Here is an 18,004-nt window from a genome sequence, read left to right on the forward strand (position 1 = left end):
TCTTATAGGTACTTTATACTATTAGTTATTCTCTAGGTGTGTAGAACATAGTCTAGTGAGACCAAGTTTTAATACATCAATGAAATTCTATGCAGTTGTCCACTTTTATAAAATTTGTATCAATACTGTATTTATTTACTTGCCTATTTTTACCTGCCTTGATCCAAGGGACTGTCATGTAGACAGGTTGGTGTTACAGAAAGTCACAAGATTTATGAGGCTAAAAATAACTGAAGACTTACTGCATCATTTTTTGGTTTGGGGCTACTACTATTCTCTCTACTGGAGTCATTATGTGCTCAGAAAATGGTTATGGTTGAGTTGTTAGAGGGAAGGTTTCAGTGACTCCTGCTGAGGGAGCCTGGGGAAAGGCAGTAGGTGGCAAACTTTAGTGTAACTCAGAATCATCTGAGGGCCTTGTTAAACCAGAGTGCTGAGCCCCCTCCCTGGAGTTTCTAATGTGGTAGTTCTGCCTGATAAGTTCCCAGGTAATATTGACACTGCTGGTCCGAGGATGCACTGTAAGAATGACTTTGCTAAGCGCCTTCATCTCACAATTGTGTCTGAGTCTAGCTTTGACGTGTAGCTGTAGCTCTTTTTACAGCTTCAAAGTTCTTTCTATGTAGCAATACCTTCTGAGTATTCACCTTTTTCCTAAATCTCATGCACATTTACAGTAAATTTAGTCCATGTCTTCATTTTGCATTGTGAATCAGTCAATGTCAAACACATTTATGTCAGGGTGGGAGGGGATACGTGGGAGAGAAGCAGAGAAATACAACTTTCATCTTGTACTTTGATGGCTTTCAGTGATTCAGTTGCAGGTCATAGAGAATTACCATGTCATTAACAGGGAATGTTTCTCCACAGGAAGATATTTCTCCTTTCAAAGTCATGTTGCCTTAGGGATTTGAAGGTCTACTGAATTCTGAATATTTTACTTGGCCTGGATACATAACTGAATATTTTATTTTGTCAAGTGTATTCTTGTCTATTCGGTGCCTTCACTAACTCCCTCTCCACCTATGCTGACTCCAAAGGTAACCTATAAAAAGCACTTCAGCTAATCCCCAAGTCCCTGGCCACCTTTTTCAAGTCTGGCTCTTTTAATACAAGTTTTAAATCTTCTCGTACTGGTTTAGGGGTCTGTTTGGTCTTTTGCCTCTTGTTTATATTCTGACTTACTGTTCTCTATAACTTGATGCTCAATGAACTTCCAGATTAGCTTGAAAATTTCAGTTTTCCTCTTTTTTCTGTTCCGTGAATCCCATATCAATCCCATTTCACTTCTGCCTGTTCACCTCCCAGGACTCCACCATAAGTCTAGGTCTCTAAGTTCTTATTTCTCTCTGTATTTAGGTAAATCTTAGAATATTTTTTCCATTCAATAGATTAAAAGATGTTGTAATATTAATGGGAAAAAATTCTAATATCTAGTGTTATGTATTATTGAATTTATCATTCATAGTCAAGATTATTTGAACTCAATATATATCCATTACCATATTTTCAGTTTCAAGTGACAGAAAACCTAACCCAGTGTAGCTTCAAGAATATATATTTTATGGGTCACACAAAATGAGATGCTGAGAAGACTACCTTTAGGTGTAGCTCAAAGCAGGATTTCAGATTATAACACCAAGGTCTGATTTCTCTCTTTCAGTTTTTCAGTTCCACTTCTGGGTTGGTTCTTTTTTTGTAAAGAAGTTTTGCCTTAGTGCAGCAACTCTAGTTAATTTACATCTTCGTGTTCAGTGGAAACAGAGGCACACTTTCTCTCAGCTGCCCATAATTCCTGAGATTGGCTTTGACTGTCCTGGCTGGGGTCATGTGACCTCCTCTGACCCAATCACTGTGGCCAGTAGAATGTTAAGGCTAATAAATTTAGACCTGTGTTTTGTGATTCATCCCAGGAACTAAGCTCTAAGAGTTTCAGTCAGATCATCTGATGAACTGATTGTTGAAGGGCAGATCCACACACAAAAGATAGAGGTGCCCCTCCCATGTCTACTGAAGCTTTTAGAAAGTATCTCTTCTTTATCTGTTGATCTGTTATTCTTTCCCTTTCAGACCACAAGTCAGCAATATTTCTGATGCTTTTTCAGAGTTGAATGCAAAGAAAAATGCTCTTTGTTGCATCAGGATTTATAAGAGACATCTAGTATTTAGAAGGAATGTATTCATACCACAGAATTTTGTGGTTATTTTTTCCTGTTAACTTATTTAAAACCAGATCAGGTCTAGAGTTCAAACACAAGAATTTTGGGATAATAAAAAATAATTACATCAATGACAGTTTGGAAAAAAAAAGACACTTCACTTTATTGTTGGCATCAACAGAACATCATGTAAGCTTTGTGATCCCTCATGCCAAAAATGTGCAAAAGGGAAGATCAACAAAATTAATTAACTAATTAATCATGATAACTAACTAGCAAATAATAACATTGTTTTACAGGAATATTCTCACATCTTAGGAGATCTTTCACATCTCTGCACAGAGGTATCAGAGTGGTGCCTTTTAAAAGAAAGTCAGATTCTGTTGCTTACCTGTTGAAACTCCACTGACATACTTCCCCTTTCACTTATAATGAATCCCAAGTCCTTACTGTGTCTATACAGCCCTGAATGCTCTGGCCCTGTTATGTCCCTAGGTGAGATGTCTGCCTCCTCCTGCTCACTCACTGTGCTAGAGCTACACTAGGTGGCTCTCAATAACTATCAGCATCACATGCACCAAAGGTGTGAGTGGAGTGCTACAGAGCTTTCATGTGGCCTACTCTCTCCATCCCTTTACCACATCTGTTTGGCCCCCTGGCTTCCTCCTTCATTTCACAAGTCTCTGCTCCAGTGTCATCTCTGAGACACCTTCTCTTTCCCCCTTATCTAATGTGGCACCCCTAACTTATGCCTCCTCATTCTTGAAGTCTGCTTTATTTTTTTCTCCATTTACTGTTAGCTCTAGAAAGCAAAGGCTTGGTCAGTATCATTAGTGCTGTACACTCAGCCAGAACAGTTCCTAGCCTGTAGTTGGCTCTCCATAATTAATTGTTTAATAAATTAATGCATTGACTTTACATTTTACTTTGTTTTTTAGTAGCTTATAAAGGTTTTCAAAGTAATATTTTACTATAGGTGAAAATTTATGAGCTGTATAGAAATATCTTCAGCAGTTAAAGAGTGATGACAATTCTGGCTCACGTAGGTTTCCTAGGAGACTGATATTTTCTTCTGCGACGAGGTTTAGTCACAGTTTGAGTTGAGACTTTGCTGTTATTTTGACATCTGGACCTGGGAAACACTTATTTTCTCCTTTTGAAGGGTTTGGTTGTTTTGTAAGGGCAAGAACTTTTGTAAGACCAGTCTTGAAAAGAAGAATGGTGAAAGACTGCCTTCCAGAAAGTCATTTGTAAATTGAATTGCTTCAAGATTGGAATGCTTTTCCCCATATAGGCAAGGTGTCTGTACTAGTCAGGGTTCCCCAGAGGGACAGAACTAATAGTGTATTATATATATTATATACACACACACACACATATACACACACATATACATACAAATACATATACATATATATACACATATACGTATACACACACACACACACACACACACACACACACACACACACACATAAAGGTGAGTTTATTAAGTATTAACTGGCATGATCACAAGGTCCCACAACAGGCTATCTGCACGCTTGAAGAGCAAGGAGAACCAGTTCAAGTCTCAAAACTGAAGAAATTGGAGTCCGATGTTTGAGGGCAGGAAGCATCCAGCATAGGAGAAAAATGTAGGCTGGGAGGCTAGGGCAGTCTTGCATTTTCATGTTTTTCTGCCTGCATTATATTCGCTGGCAGCTGATTAGTTGGTGCCCTCCAGATTAAGGGTGGGTCTGCTTTCCCCAGTCCACTGACTCAAATGTTAATCTCCTTTGGCAACACCCTCACAGACACACCCAGGATCAATACTTTGCATCCTTCAATCCAACCAAGTTGACACTCAATATTAACCATCATAGTATCCACACTGGTTAGGCTCATAGTCCAGTCTCCAGAGGCTGTTCACCCCTTAAGCATTTGAAGTATTATTACTATGACTAAGTATATACTTGAATCTCTTTCATTATATCATTTTTTGTGAGATATTTCATTGCTAATTATGGATTTCAGCATCAAGCCCCTCAGCTTCCCTCTTTTTGTGTTGCAGGGGACTGGGATTAGAAACCCTTGCACATAATATTTCAGTGATCACATCTCTTATAACTGTGTAAAGGACCCTGAATGTTCTGAAGTGATTAACACACCAACTGCACTTTTCTTTCCAATTGGAAGATTGAGTGAGAGATGGCTGAGAGTTTCTCCCACAGGAAGCTCTAGACTTGAACCTACATAGGTAAGGATCAGTTTGTAGAATATTTGAGAATTTGCCTGTACATATAAAATAAGAACTAAAAAATTGTCAAGGATTCAAAAGAAATACTTCTGGCCTGTCCAAACTGTAATCATATCATATAAGTTAAACAGAAGCATAGGATTGACATGAAACATTGAGTCGGGAGTCAAGGGGGCTAAACTTGTTTTAAGTGACAAGCTGAGGAATGAAATGGCTGCTTTTTAGGTTTTCCAAACTTTTAGGACTTATCCGTTATTAGACAGTGTCTCAAACCCTGCAGCTGACCCCAATTTTTAGGAAACATAGATTTAGAAAATCAGTCATTTGTTTGGAGTTTGAATCTTTGCCAACACTAATTCATAGCAGATTGGAAAACAAGCTTTAGGCAATAATATGCCAAAAACTTCCTTTCATTGTCATCCTACAAGTCTATGAGGACAGGGATTTAGGTTTATTTTGTTCACTACTGTATCCCAGTGCTTAGAACTGGTACACAGCATATACTCAATAAGTACTTGTTGAATAATTTAGTGGGGCACAGTGTGCTCCTTTCACTAAGGAAGTGAAAGAGGGGTAGTCATCTCTATTTCCATACCTGACATCAAAGACATGAATATGTGGCCTAGGCATAGCCACAACACACAACTTTCAGGGCATTTGGACCTGGAGGGAAAGATGCAAGTCAGTATAGATAGTATTCACAGAGCAATATTGGCATCAGCCCCCTGCAGCAGGGGTTCCAAGTCTCTGCGTCAGTGGCTGCAGTGTTCTGCAGCATCATGGCAGCAGAACAGAAACTGGTTTCTAATCAACCCTTTATTGGTTCTGGGATGTGGTTCTCACTGCACAACCTCCATTGGGGTCTGACCCTTTCCTAAATCTGATTTTCTGGCTTTCCTACTTAGTTTTTATGGTACCTATTATTATTATGTTACTGAATACCATATGTTAGCTCAGGTTGGCTTCTGTTGCTTACATCCAAGAATCTTAACTGGTACTGATCAGGAGATAACAAGAGATCCATAAAAATGAGGAGTTACGATTAGGAGATTTCTTAGTCCATTTCAGCTGCTATAAGAAAACATCCTAGACTGGGTAGCTTCTGAACAACAAAAATTTATTTTTCACAGTTCTAGAGGCTGGGAAGCCGAAGACCAAGTCACTGGCAGATTTGTTGTTAGGTGAAGCCTGTCTCCTGGTTCACAGATGGTACTTTTTCACTGTGTCCTCATGTGGTGAAAGTGGCAAACAAGCTCTCTCAGGCTTCTTTACAAGGGCAATAATCCCACTCCTGAGGGCAGATCCTGCTGATCACCTCCCAAAGGCCCACCTCTTAATACTCTCACATTAATACTATCACTATATTTTTGTTTAACCCTATCACCTAAGAGGTTAGGAATTCAACATGAATTTGGGGGACACAAAAACACCCAGACCACAGCAGAGATTAATAGGTAGCATATTTTCAACGAACTCTGAAGAAGGAAGCATAGAGGAAGCATCTTAATCTTCAGAGTTGGAGGAATGTCTAATGGGTACTTAGTAACAGGATCAGCTGGGTAAAAGTCTAGTTACTGAATCCAGGTACTGGGTCAAGGGAGGACTAGAGGAAAGTTTTACATTAAGACCGATTCATTACTTTACTAGCCTCTATTTGAATCTGTAAGGCAAAGTGCTGATTCCTGAGACACTTCAAATCAACATATGAACAACATTATCTTTTGCTATCATTTTCTATGATAATTAATGCCATTATCATCCTGCAGTTAACCAAGATAGAAATCCCAACATCATCTTAGATAGCCTCCCACCTCCACCTTCTTTGGCCTATTATCCAATTAATCATCTCTCAATTCCCACTCGAACTGCCTTAGGTCAAGTAATTATCATCTCTCCTGTAACTATTACAATCACTACTTAGCAAGAATTGCCGCACCCTCCAAAAACAATTCTCAAATGTACAATGTATACTCATTAGTTCCAGAATCATTATCCTAAAACAATAATAATATATTTTTCCCACTTTCTGAAATATTTTCATGGTTCTTTTTTTTTTAATAAGTCAATAGGAACACTTTATTATGAAACAAAATTAAAGCTCTCATTAATTTTTGGTGGGAGTTGGGGAGTATGTGAACTATCACAGACACTTTTCAGTTTTTGATATTGCCAGAGAAATATATGGTCAAATATATTTAAATATTTTTAGTATTCATAATACATTTCTAAAATAAAAGAATCAGGCTGTTGGAAATTATGATGTGGCAAAACTTCTAAAAAATATACTAAATTGCAGAATAGAGGTGACCTGACTAATGTTAAAGTTGAATTCAATGTATGATGATTTAAAAAGGACAAGAAGAATATATAATATAATGAAAAATCCAAAGTAAAACAAACCATGAAGAAATGACAAATAAGACTTTATATAACAAAGAAAATAGGATCAAAACAGTCAAGGCAAAACTGTTAGCTACACAAAGAGAAACTAGCAACATGAAAATCCTAGTGGAAATCTTTAACATGACGCTCAGAATTTACAATTCATGCAGAAAATAAAGAATACCTTGTTCAATTTTCTTTAAGCTTCTGATGTTGCTGAGAAATTGTGTTTTTCTGTTGTAAAGTATTTTAAATGTGAACTCACTTTTTTTTCTCCCTCTCTGGAAGTGTTCCAGTTCTATTTATGTTTCATCCTGTTAATTTTAGTGATGATGTCTATTAATTTGGGTCTTTTTTCACTGTGCTGGTCACTCAGTGGGCCCTATTCATTTTGGAAACGTATCAATCAGCTCTGAAAAACTGTTTAAATTATTTATTTGATAATTTCTTGGCCGGGCGCGGTGGCTCACGCTTGTAATCCCAGCACTTTGGGAGGCCGAGGCGGGTGGATCACGAGGTCAGGAGATCGAGACCACGGTGAAACCCCGTCTCTACTAAAAATACAAAAAAAAATTGCCGGGCGTTGTGGCGGGCGCCTGTAGTCCCAGCTACTCGGAGAGGCTGAGGCAGGAGAATGGTGTGAACCCGGGAGGCGGAGCTTGCAGTGAGCCAAGATTGCGCCACTGCACTCCAGCCTGGGCGACAGAGCGAGACTCCGTCTCAAAAAAAAAAAAAAAAAAAAGATAATTTTTGGCAATACTAATGCATATTGAGTGTTCTAATCTTGTAATAATATTACTTTTTTTCTGTTATTTTCATCCCTGTATTTCTGTTGTTATTTATTTGCTCTACTTCTCCTATTGAACTTGTTCTCTCATATTTTTATTTTCCAGAACCTAGTTCTTGTGATTTGGATACCCTCCTTTGAAAAATTAACATCCTGTTTGTGTTTCATAGATAAAGCATCTTTTCTTACTTTCCCAGTATAGTAATTATTGGTATTTTAAAAAATTTCCTCACTGTCTGTTTTTAAATTTTTTAATTTTTAATTTGTGTGGGTACATAGTAGGTATATATAATCATGGGATACATGAGATGCTTTGAAACAGGCATGCAACGTGACATAAGCACAGCATGGAGAATGGATTATCCATCCCCTCAAGCATTTATCCTTTGTGTTACAAACAATCCCATTACATTATGTTAGCTATTTTATGTATGATTAAGCTATTATTGACTAAAGTCAGCCTGTTGTGCTATCAAATAGTAGGTCTTATTATTCTGTGTTTTCATACCGATTAACAATTCCTGCCTCCCAGCCAACCACAACTACCCTCCCCAACTCTGGTTGCCATTCTTCTCTCTACATCCATGAGTTAAATTGTTTTGATTTTCAGGTCCCACAAATAAGTGAGAACATGTGATGTTTGTCTTTCTGTGCCTGGCTTATTTCACGTAACATAATGATCTCCAGTTCCATTTACGTTGTTGAAAATGACTGAATAATCCATGTGCTGAGGAAAAGCATGTGTATTCTGCAGCTCTTGGATAAAATGTTCTGTAAATATTTATTAGGTCCTTTTGTTCTGAAGTGCAGATTAAGCCTGATGTTTCTTTGTTGTTTTTCTGTCTGAAAGACATGTCCAATGCTGAAAGTGGGGTGTTGAAATCTCCAGCTATTATTGTATTGAAGCCTATCTCTGTCTTTAGCTCTAGTAATATTTGCTTTCTATACCTGAGTACTCCATGTTGGGTGCATATATATTAAGAATGGTTATGTCCTCTTGCTAAATTGGCCCCTTTATTATTATGTAGTGACCTTGTCTCTTCTTATAGTTTTAGTCTTGAAATAACATATAATATATAATATATTTTCATATTATTGTGATATATAATATGCTTATATATAATGTATATTTTAATATATTTTGTCTGATATAAGTATAGCTACTTCTGTTCTTTTTGTGGTTTCTATTGGCCTGGAATATGCTTTTCCATCCCTTTATTTTTAGTCTATGTGTTCAATTTTAGGTGCAAGATGTTTCTTGTAGGCAATAGAACAATGGATTTTGTTTTTCATCCTTTTTGCCACTCTATGTCTTTTTTGTTTGTTTGTTTTGTTTTGTTTTTTGAGACGGAGTCTCGCTCTTGTTGCCTAGGCTGAAGTGCAATGGCACAATCTTGGCTCACCGCAACCTCCGCCTCCCGGACTGAAGCGATCTCCTGCCTCAGCTTCCAGAGTAGCTGGGATTACAGGCATGTGCCGCCATGCCCAGCTAATTTTGGATTTTTTTTTTTAGTAGAGACAGGGTTTCTCCATGTTGGTCAGGCTGGTCTTAACTCCCGACCTCAGGTGATCCACCCACCTTGGCCTCCCAAAGTGCTGGGATTACAGGCATAAGCCACCACGCCTGGCCCTATGTCTTTTGATTGGAGAGTTTAGTCCATTTATATTCAGTGTTATTATTGATAAATATGGACTTACTCCTGCCATTTTGTTATTTGTTTTCTCATTGTTTTGTGGCCTTTTCTTCCTTCTTTCCTTTCTGTGTTCCTTTAGTGAAGGTTATTTTCTCTGGTGATATGATTCAGTTTCTTGCTTTTTATTTTTTGTATATGCATTGTATTTTGGTTTCAGGTTACCACAATGGTTGCAAATGCTATCTTATAACCCATTATTTTAACCTGATAACTACTTAATACCGTTTGAATAAACGAACAAGTAAAAAGAAAACTAATAAAACTCGATGCCTTAATATTGTCCCTGCTTTATAACTTTTTGTTGTTTCCATTTATATGTCTTGAAAAATCACTCTTGTTATTATTTTTGATCAGATCATTTAGTCTTTCTACTTAGGATAAGAGTAGTTTATACACCACAGTTACAATGTCATAATGTTTCTGTGTTTTCCTGTGAACTTACTATTATTAGTAAGTTTTGTACCTTCAGGTGATTACTTATTGCTAATTAACATTCTTTTCTTTCTGATTGAAGTACTGTCTTTAGCATTTCTTGTAGGACAGGTCTGGTGTTAATGAAATATCTCAGCTTCTGTTTGTGTGGGAAAGTATTTCTCTTTCATGTTTGAAGGATACTTTTGTTGGATATACTATTCTAAAGTATTCTTTTTTCTTTGCACATTTTAAATATGACATATTATTTCTCCTGGACTATAATATTTCCACTGAAAACTCTCCCGTCAGACATATTGGAACTCCATTGTATGTTATTTGTTTCTCTTCTTTTGTTGCTTTTAGGATTCTTTTCTTATGCTTGATTTTGAGAGTTTGATTATTAAGTGGCTTGAGGTAATCTTCTTTGGGTTAAGTCTGCTTGGTGTTCTACAACCTTCTTGTTTTCGGATATTGATATCTTTCTCTAGGTTTGGGAAGTTCTCTATTATTAGCTCTTTGAATAAACTTTGTACTCCTATCTTTTTCTCTACCTTCTCTTTAAGGCCCATAACTCAGATTTGCCCTTTTGAAGTGATTTTCTAGATCCTGTAGGTGTGTATCATTGTTTTTTATTCTTTTGTCTTTTGTCTCTTCCGACTGTGTATTTCCAAATAGCCTGTCTTCAAGCTCACTAATTCTTTCTTGTGCTTGATCAATTCTTGTCTTAAAGGATTCTGATGCATTTTTCAACTCCAGAATTTCTGCTTGATTCTTTTAAATTATTTCAATATCTTTGTTTTTTTTTTCTGATAGAATTCTGAATTCCTTCTGTGTGTTATCTTGAATTTTTTTGAGTTTCCTCAACACAGGTATTTTGAATTCTGTGTTCAAAAGATTACATTTTCTGTTTCTCCAGGATTGGTTACTAGTGGCTTATTTAGTTCATGTTGTGAGGTCATTTTCCTGGATGGTGTTGATGCTAGTAGATGTTCTTTGGTGAATGGACATTGACAAGTTAGGGATTTACTGCAGTCTTCACTGTTTGGGCTTGTTTGTACCTGTATCTTTTCACACTTTCCATATATTCTAAAAAACTTGGGTGTTGTGATCTGAGCTGCATCTGCTTTAGGGAGTACCGCAAGCCTGGTAACACTGGTTCTTGCAGACTTGCAAAGGTACTGCTTTGATGTTCTTGGACAAGATTCAGGAGAACTCTCTGGATTACTGGACAGAGACTCTTGATCTCTTCCCTCCACTTCTCCCAAAAAAATGGAGTCTTTTTTATTCTGAGCCACCTAAAGCTGGGGATGGAGTGACTCAAACACCTCTGTGGCCACCACCCCTATGACTATGTTGAGTCATACCTGAAGCAAGCACAGCACTGGGTCTCCCTCAAGGCCTAACCACTCCCTGGCTACAGCCTATGTTTGCTCAAGGCCATGGGGCTCTGCAATCAGCAGGTGGCAAACTCTGCCAAAAGTGTGAACTATCCTTCCCTTGAGGGTGGCAAGTTCCCCCAGGACCCAGGTGGGTCCGAGGTCCAAGGTGCCATCTGGAAGACAGGGACTAGGGTCAAAAATCTTAGAAGTCTACTTGGTGTTCTATTGTACTGTGGCTGAGCTGGCACTCAATCCACAAGACACAATCCTTCGCACTGTTCCCCACCCTTTCCAAAGGCAGAAGAGCCTCACTTTGTAGCCACTGCCACCCAGGCCACAGGGAATACTGCCACACTACTGCTGATGTTCCCTTAAGGCCCAAGGGCAGTGAGCTCCCTTCCGGCCCAGGTCACATCCCAAGATGCTACCCAAGGGCTCTGAAGTCAGCTTGTGGTAAATACTGTCTGGCCTGGAGTTCACTCTTCAGGTCAGTGGGCTCCCTTCTGGCCCAGGGAGGCCCAAAGATGCTGTCTAAGATTCAATTCCTGAAATCAGGGACCCCAAGAACCCACTTGGTGCTCTACTCCCCTGTGTCTGTGCTGGTATTGAAATGGGAAAAGTTCTCTTGTCCCCTTTGCAGGGTGTGTGATGAGGGTGTGGCTCACTTCTTCAGTGTCCCGCTGCTCAAACCTCTAGGGGAGCACACAGAGGGGCAGGCTGTAGATCTCTGATCCCATGGCAGTGTCCAGGGGTGAATGTTTACAGCTGAAGCCCCAGTGGGCATGTGTTACAGGGTGTTCTTTTAGTTTAACTGTCCATCAGCAGCTTCTGTTAGTCAACTCAATTAGACCCTTGTCTTATTGCAAGGATAGAGGGCTTTCTGTATCCCAGGGTTCTTGGCTTGGTGTATGGGAAGAATTGGATCACATGTGGGCTTGGAGAATGACTGCAAGGTTTTCGTGAGTGGAGTTAGCTCTCAGCAGACTGTGGAGCCAGAAAGGACATGGTTTTCCCCTGGGGTCGGGCCACTTGGTAGCCCGGGCTCTCCTACGACTGCCCCAGCCAAACTCCATGTTGTTCCACCTGTCAATGGCCTGCTGACGTGGTGGTGTGCTCCTGTGGTGGTGTGCTCCTACGCCAGTGTGTTACTCTTGACGTCCAGCCGCCCATGTGTTCCTCCACTGATATGCTCCTCCAGATGTCCAGCTGCCTGTGTGTGTGCCTGCTAGGGTCTCGGGGTTTTTATAGGCACATGATGGGGACATGACAGGCCAGGTGGTCTTGGGAAATGCTACATTTGGGCGCCAAGGCAGGAGTGCCCATCTTCACCTAGGTCCATGGGCACACGCCTGGGGGTGGAGCCCTTGCCAGGGACTAGCCCTTCTCCTCCCAGCACCTCCCTGCCCCGCTTCCGCATCAGTACCTAAGGAGCAAAACAAAGTCCCCTTTACTTTGCACTCTACTTTTCTCAAGCAGAAGGAGTTTGGCCCCATAGCCACCACAGATAGAAATGTGCTGAGTCTCACCTGAAGCCAGCAAGTCTCAGAGGCTCACCCAAGGCCCTCAACTTAGTATTTGGTTATCACTGCTGATTGTTTAGGGCCCAAGGGCTCTTTAGCTAGTAGGTGGTGCCAGTACTGGGCCTTTTCATCCAGGGCAATGGCCCAGGGTGTGTCTAGAAATGTCATCCAGGAGCTGGATCCTGGATTGTGGGCCTCACAACTCTGACTGGTGCCCTATCCTGCTGTGGCTGAGGTAGTATCCAAGATGCAAGACTAGTTCTTCCCACTCTTCCGTCTCCTCTCCTCAAGCAGAAGGAATGGTTCTCTTTTGGAGTCATGAGCTGTGCAGACTAGGGTTATGGGAGGGGTGACGCCAGCACTCTCTTAGCCATCCTAGGTGGTATCTTAGTAGGTCATATGCCCCCCAAGTCCACTGTCTCTGAGTCCAGTTTGGTACTAGGACTTTCCTATGAGTTACAGTACTTATGGCCTAGCCTGCCTTTCCAGTTTATTTAGAGCACAAAGCACTTAGCCCACGGTAATAAAGTTTCCAGGAACTCAAGTTTGGTTCTCTGGGATCAGCGATCCCTTCTGGCTAGGGCTGGTTTAAATGTTTTCTCCATGGGCAGGCATCAACAGAGTATGGTCCACTTTTCCTTTCTGCTCTAACAGGACAGCAGTACTGAGTCCAATGCCTCACCATTACTGTGCCCTCCCCCAGTACCCAGAGATTCTCTGCATACCACACTGCCCCTGCCGTGGGGGTGGGGGAGCCGTGGTGTCCATGATTCGAAACTGTTTTTTCTATCTCTTCAGTGCCTCTTTCAGTGATACAGAGTTAAAACCAGTCCCTCACCTGATTTTTGGTTCTTACGAAGGTGTTTTTCTCTTTGTAGACAGCTGTTAACTTGGTGTCCTTGTGGGGATGGGAGACAGTCAGTGGAGCCTTCTATTCCACCATCTAGCTTCCTCAATCTCTTTGATTACTTCCTTTTTGTTTGCTTGTTTTTACGTTAGAATATTTCCCTGATGGCTAATGTTTCTTGGATATCTGCTCATATTTATCAGTGAGAAACGTAAAAGTTGTTTGAAGCTTTGGTTGTGTAGGTATTGTTTATTGACTATTGGGTAGGACACTATAGAGTGATTTAACAGAGAACCTGTTGTTATTTTCTGTGTGACCTTCAACAAGTGATCTAATCTTTTCTCTTTTCATTTGTAAAAACTGGTGGATAATGGAGCTCAGTTCAGAGGTTGATTTGGAAATTATATAGAACAATAAATTTACAATGCCTCAAGTGCCTCCCACAGTCAATGTATGATGCTGAACCCCTATTAACCTCAGTAAGGAAGGCATCAGGTTCAAGATACCCAAGAAGAGGCTCAGAGCCAGCTAATGAGACATGGGGTTTTATTAGGGGATTATATACAGGGAAGAGAGTCCAGTAGCAGAGGGCAGGATAGGAGAACTGCCTTACATACAGAAACAGTCCAATGGCAGCAGGCTGGGTAAGATATCCACCTTACATACAGTCTACTGGTGGTGGGCATTACGTATCTGCCTTCCTATAGTCCAGTGGTAGTGGGCTATACAAGATAATGGCACAGCCAAGTGGCAGTGGGCTGGGCAGGAAAATGACAACCACTTACAAACAGCATGCAGTTTATGTAGCATTTTCACTTAATACTTACCTGTTAATGACCTCCAACTGATAGCCTTCATTTAACCCAAGACTCAGGGCCCTAATCCCCTGTATGGCCTGTGTTCCACAGGATGGGGTGAAGGCTCAGATGCTCTTCATGGACAAGGAACAAATCTCCAGGTTGGCCACTCCTGATTCCTTAGCTCAGAACACATATTCAGGTGCATCTACCATACAGGGTTATTTTAAGAATATGCTTAAGTTATTGTTATTGTTATCAGTTATGTTTACTCTCCAGATGTATTTGTTTTGTCTGCAGTATAAACAACTGTTCAGACAGCTTACTGCAGGATCAGGCAGAAATTGAGTTTTGTATAGTCCTTTGTTTCTCTCCCCAGTTTGTAGGGTTGTCTACTGAACATAGGGTTTAGAATATGAATTGCAGATTTGAATCGATTTGTTTTTTGACTCCTGCCCTTCCTGTTCTTTAGTGTGTAACTCTGGGCAAGTTACTTTAGCTCTTTGCTTTTCAGTTTCATCATTTCAAAAATTGACATTATAATAAATAGTATCTATGTTACAAAGCTTTTTGTGTGGAATAAATGAGATACTGCATATAAGGTGCTTGGCACATAATAGAAGCTTAATAAATTTGACCAATAATGATAATACTGCAAATTACAACAGTAGCCACGTATGTTTGATAAGAATTACTAGTTAATTCATTACAAATGCACATTTTTCAGTCCCGTTGTCTTTTTCATTGATTCTCCAAATCCTTTGATAAGGATAGAGATGGCATGAATTCATCAGGTTAACCTCAGATTAAGAATTTTACATAATATATTTTAAAGTAGATTTTGGTAAACCTTTTGTATAAAGGGACAGATAGTAAGTATTTTAGATGTTGTTGTCTCTGTTGAACTACTCAGCTCTACTTCTGTGTTGTGAAAATGGCTGTAGACAATATATAAATGAATGGATGTGTCTATGTTCCAATAAAACTACTTACAAAAACAGGCGAAAGAGAGGAATTTGGTCCATGGGGTATAGCTGGCCAAACCCTGCTTTATACAACGTGGTTCTAGATTAGAATAACAACAGATTTGACATAGTCCTGTTGCTATTGCAGACAAAGAAGTAGACATTCTTGACACTTTTCTGCATATCTCATTATTGGCTAGATAATTCATTATTGGCTAGATAACTGTTTCCTTTCTAATGTGTTCTAAAGTGTTTACCTATAAATGAACATCTTCAGAAGCTATTTACATTAAGACGCATGTGGTGTTAAACCAGTAAGTGCATAGCAAGACCATTAGCAAACAAAAGTTTGTTTCATATTTTCCCTTATCCTTCTGTCTCTAAGGATGATGTCAAACCCATGTATCTCAACGACCACTTTGAATCTATTTCCAATTGATGGTAAATGCACAAAAGTGTTTTTCCCCTCAAATTTGTTCTTATAAAAGAGAGTCTGATTTTAAGGGACTCTGTAAAAGATTATGAATCATTATGAAAAGATGACTCACCTAGAAGGAAAGCAAATCTCTGTAATAGTGCAATTTGGGAAAATACTTTTTTAAAAAAGTAAAATCCACATACATAAAACTTAAGTGTCTGGTATAGTTGTATGGGAAATAATTTATATCACATTTGTGAAATATTTTACCCATTTAAGATATAGTTTGACTTAATATCTTTTAAGAAAGTATATGTTAACTTGGCATCCTTATGAGAAAATGGGTGTGTTACGCCTATTAACCACAGGCCTAGAACATAGACTTCTCTCTGACTACTCTTTATGGTAATAATAGCTTACATGTTGTTAGGCTATATTTTTATAAAATTTTTATAAAATAAAAATGTGATAAAATAAAAGGAAAATTATGCTTATTGATCAATCAACCAACCAATAAATATTCATTATTAAGTCCTAGACAGAGGGTCAAACGCCACACAGGATTCAGAAGTACATGTCATGGCCCTTGTAGTACCATGTAATAATGGTAACTGTAGGAATTTATAGGAGAAAGAATATGGGGATTGAAATATTTGAGTAGACTTCATGGAGAAGATGAGACTTGAAAGAAAGAGTTCAAATGAATACAGAAGGAAGGACATGGTAGGAACATCATGACCGAATATGTAAGTATGTCATGACAGGTTTGCTGAAGAGACTAGAATGACTAGAGCATTTGGGGCATGTAGGGACAAGTGGCAGATAAGCCAGATAATTGTTCTGTTCTAAAGAACAGAAGATAACAAAGAGAAGATACATGTCCTCTTGACTCCAAGAAGCTTAGTCTCCAGGTAGAGAGACAAATTGCATACTCTGGAACCATTTGTAACAAAGCACAGAATCTGCTAAGAGTCAACTGAATGATACAGACAATACCTTTACCTGTTAAATGGTTACAGAGGAAGAGTAGCTCACTCACTGCAAAATGGATAAGGCTTTAAGGAGGAGGCAGAATGAGATCATTACTTTGAAGAATAATTAGAATTTGATTATTTAAGGGAACTATAAAATGTCATAGAAGTAATTATGTAGGGGAAGTCATTGAAGCCTAAATGTACCAGAAAAATTTATAAGACAGCAAATAGACTTGACTGCTGAAGTAGAAACGGCATTTTAGAAACTAAAAATAGTTTATGTATTTATTGTGCACTTATTATGAGCCGGATATCTATTTTATATCACTTAATCTAGTCTTCTATCTCAGGAATTAGGGTATATTACTCCCCTCCTTCGCAGATGAAAACACTGAGACTTTGAGGAATGAAGAAATGTGGATGTAATCATGTACAAACTGATAACCACTGAAGGTTATAAAAAGGAGAGTGATAAATAATTTAGGATGAGTTGTCTGTCATCAGTTTCTCAGAGTGTTATACAAGGTAGCATTGTAGGATTTAAAAGACCAGACTCAAAGAGGTTAGGGCATGAACAAGTGCTATGTGTCATACGCAGAATACAATCAAGACTGTTGACCAGTATGGGAAAGAGGTATGGTTACTGGTAGAATGGAAGCTGAAAAAATGATAAAATTAAGGGGTTTCAGTTGATAATAGAATATTCAGGTAAAAAGGTCTTTTATGAAATTATACACAGCATAATTGTGAAATGAGGTATTATTTGAAATATAAATTGGGAAATTATCATAAAATATCTAGTTGAAGCATTGAGATGAGATGAAAGCAACATGAGTATTGAGTTTTGGAAAAGGCTTATGAGTTAAGCAAGAGGTATGAAATGGTAGGAGAGGAAGGGGGTGGTTGGATGGGTAGGGAAAGTACTAATCTTAATGCCACAGAAAAACGTACTTCAAGAAGGAATGTCAATAATAACCAGAGTTAAACTGAATTCAATGAAAACACACAAGCAAGTATCAACAACAGCAATAACAACAACAACAACACACACACACACACACACACACACACACACACACATATAACCACTAGACAACTCAGCACAGGTGTTAACAAAATGGTGAAGATGATATTCAAAGAAATAGGAGTTGCAACAAAACTTGGAAAATTCAAAACTTGGAAAATTCTAAGGATAAATTTGAGGATGTTTGAGAATAAAAAAAAAAAGTTAAAATATAACCTAGAAGAACATCAAGGTCAAGAAAATGTCTTCTTCCTACCTCCAACTTACTTTAATTATAGGAGACCCTAGCTTGCTTACGTGCAAGGGAAAAGAAGTCAGTTGATATAAAATAGAATGTTAATAGTAATAATAACAATAGGGGCTATAATACAAATAACAAACTGAGTCAGGATCCACCTTCCTACGTAT

The 18,004-nt window shown here is 38.9% G+C and overlaps 1 long non-coding RNA gene across 1 annotated transcript in view; it reads right to left on the reverse strand.

The window, feature by feature from the left end:
• The window catches only part of LOC131382131 (uncharacterized), a 56,214-nt gene that overhangs the window by 11,273 nt on the left and 26,937 nt on the right, over positions 1–18,004 (reverse strand). The window lies entirely within an intron of this gene.

The sequence above is a fragment of the Hylobates moloch genome, unplaced genomic scaffold (genome assembly GCF_009828535.3).
Source record: "Hylobates moloch isolate HMO894 unplaced genomic scaffold, HMol_V3 SCAFFOLD_20, whole genome shotgun sequence".
In the NCBI taxonomy this organism is placed as follows: domain Eukaryota; kingdom Metazoa; phylum Chordata; class Mammalia; order Primates; family Hylobatidae; genus Hylobates; species Hylobates moloch.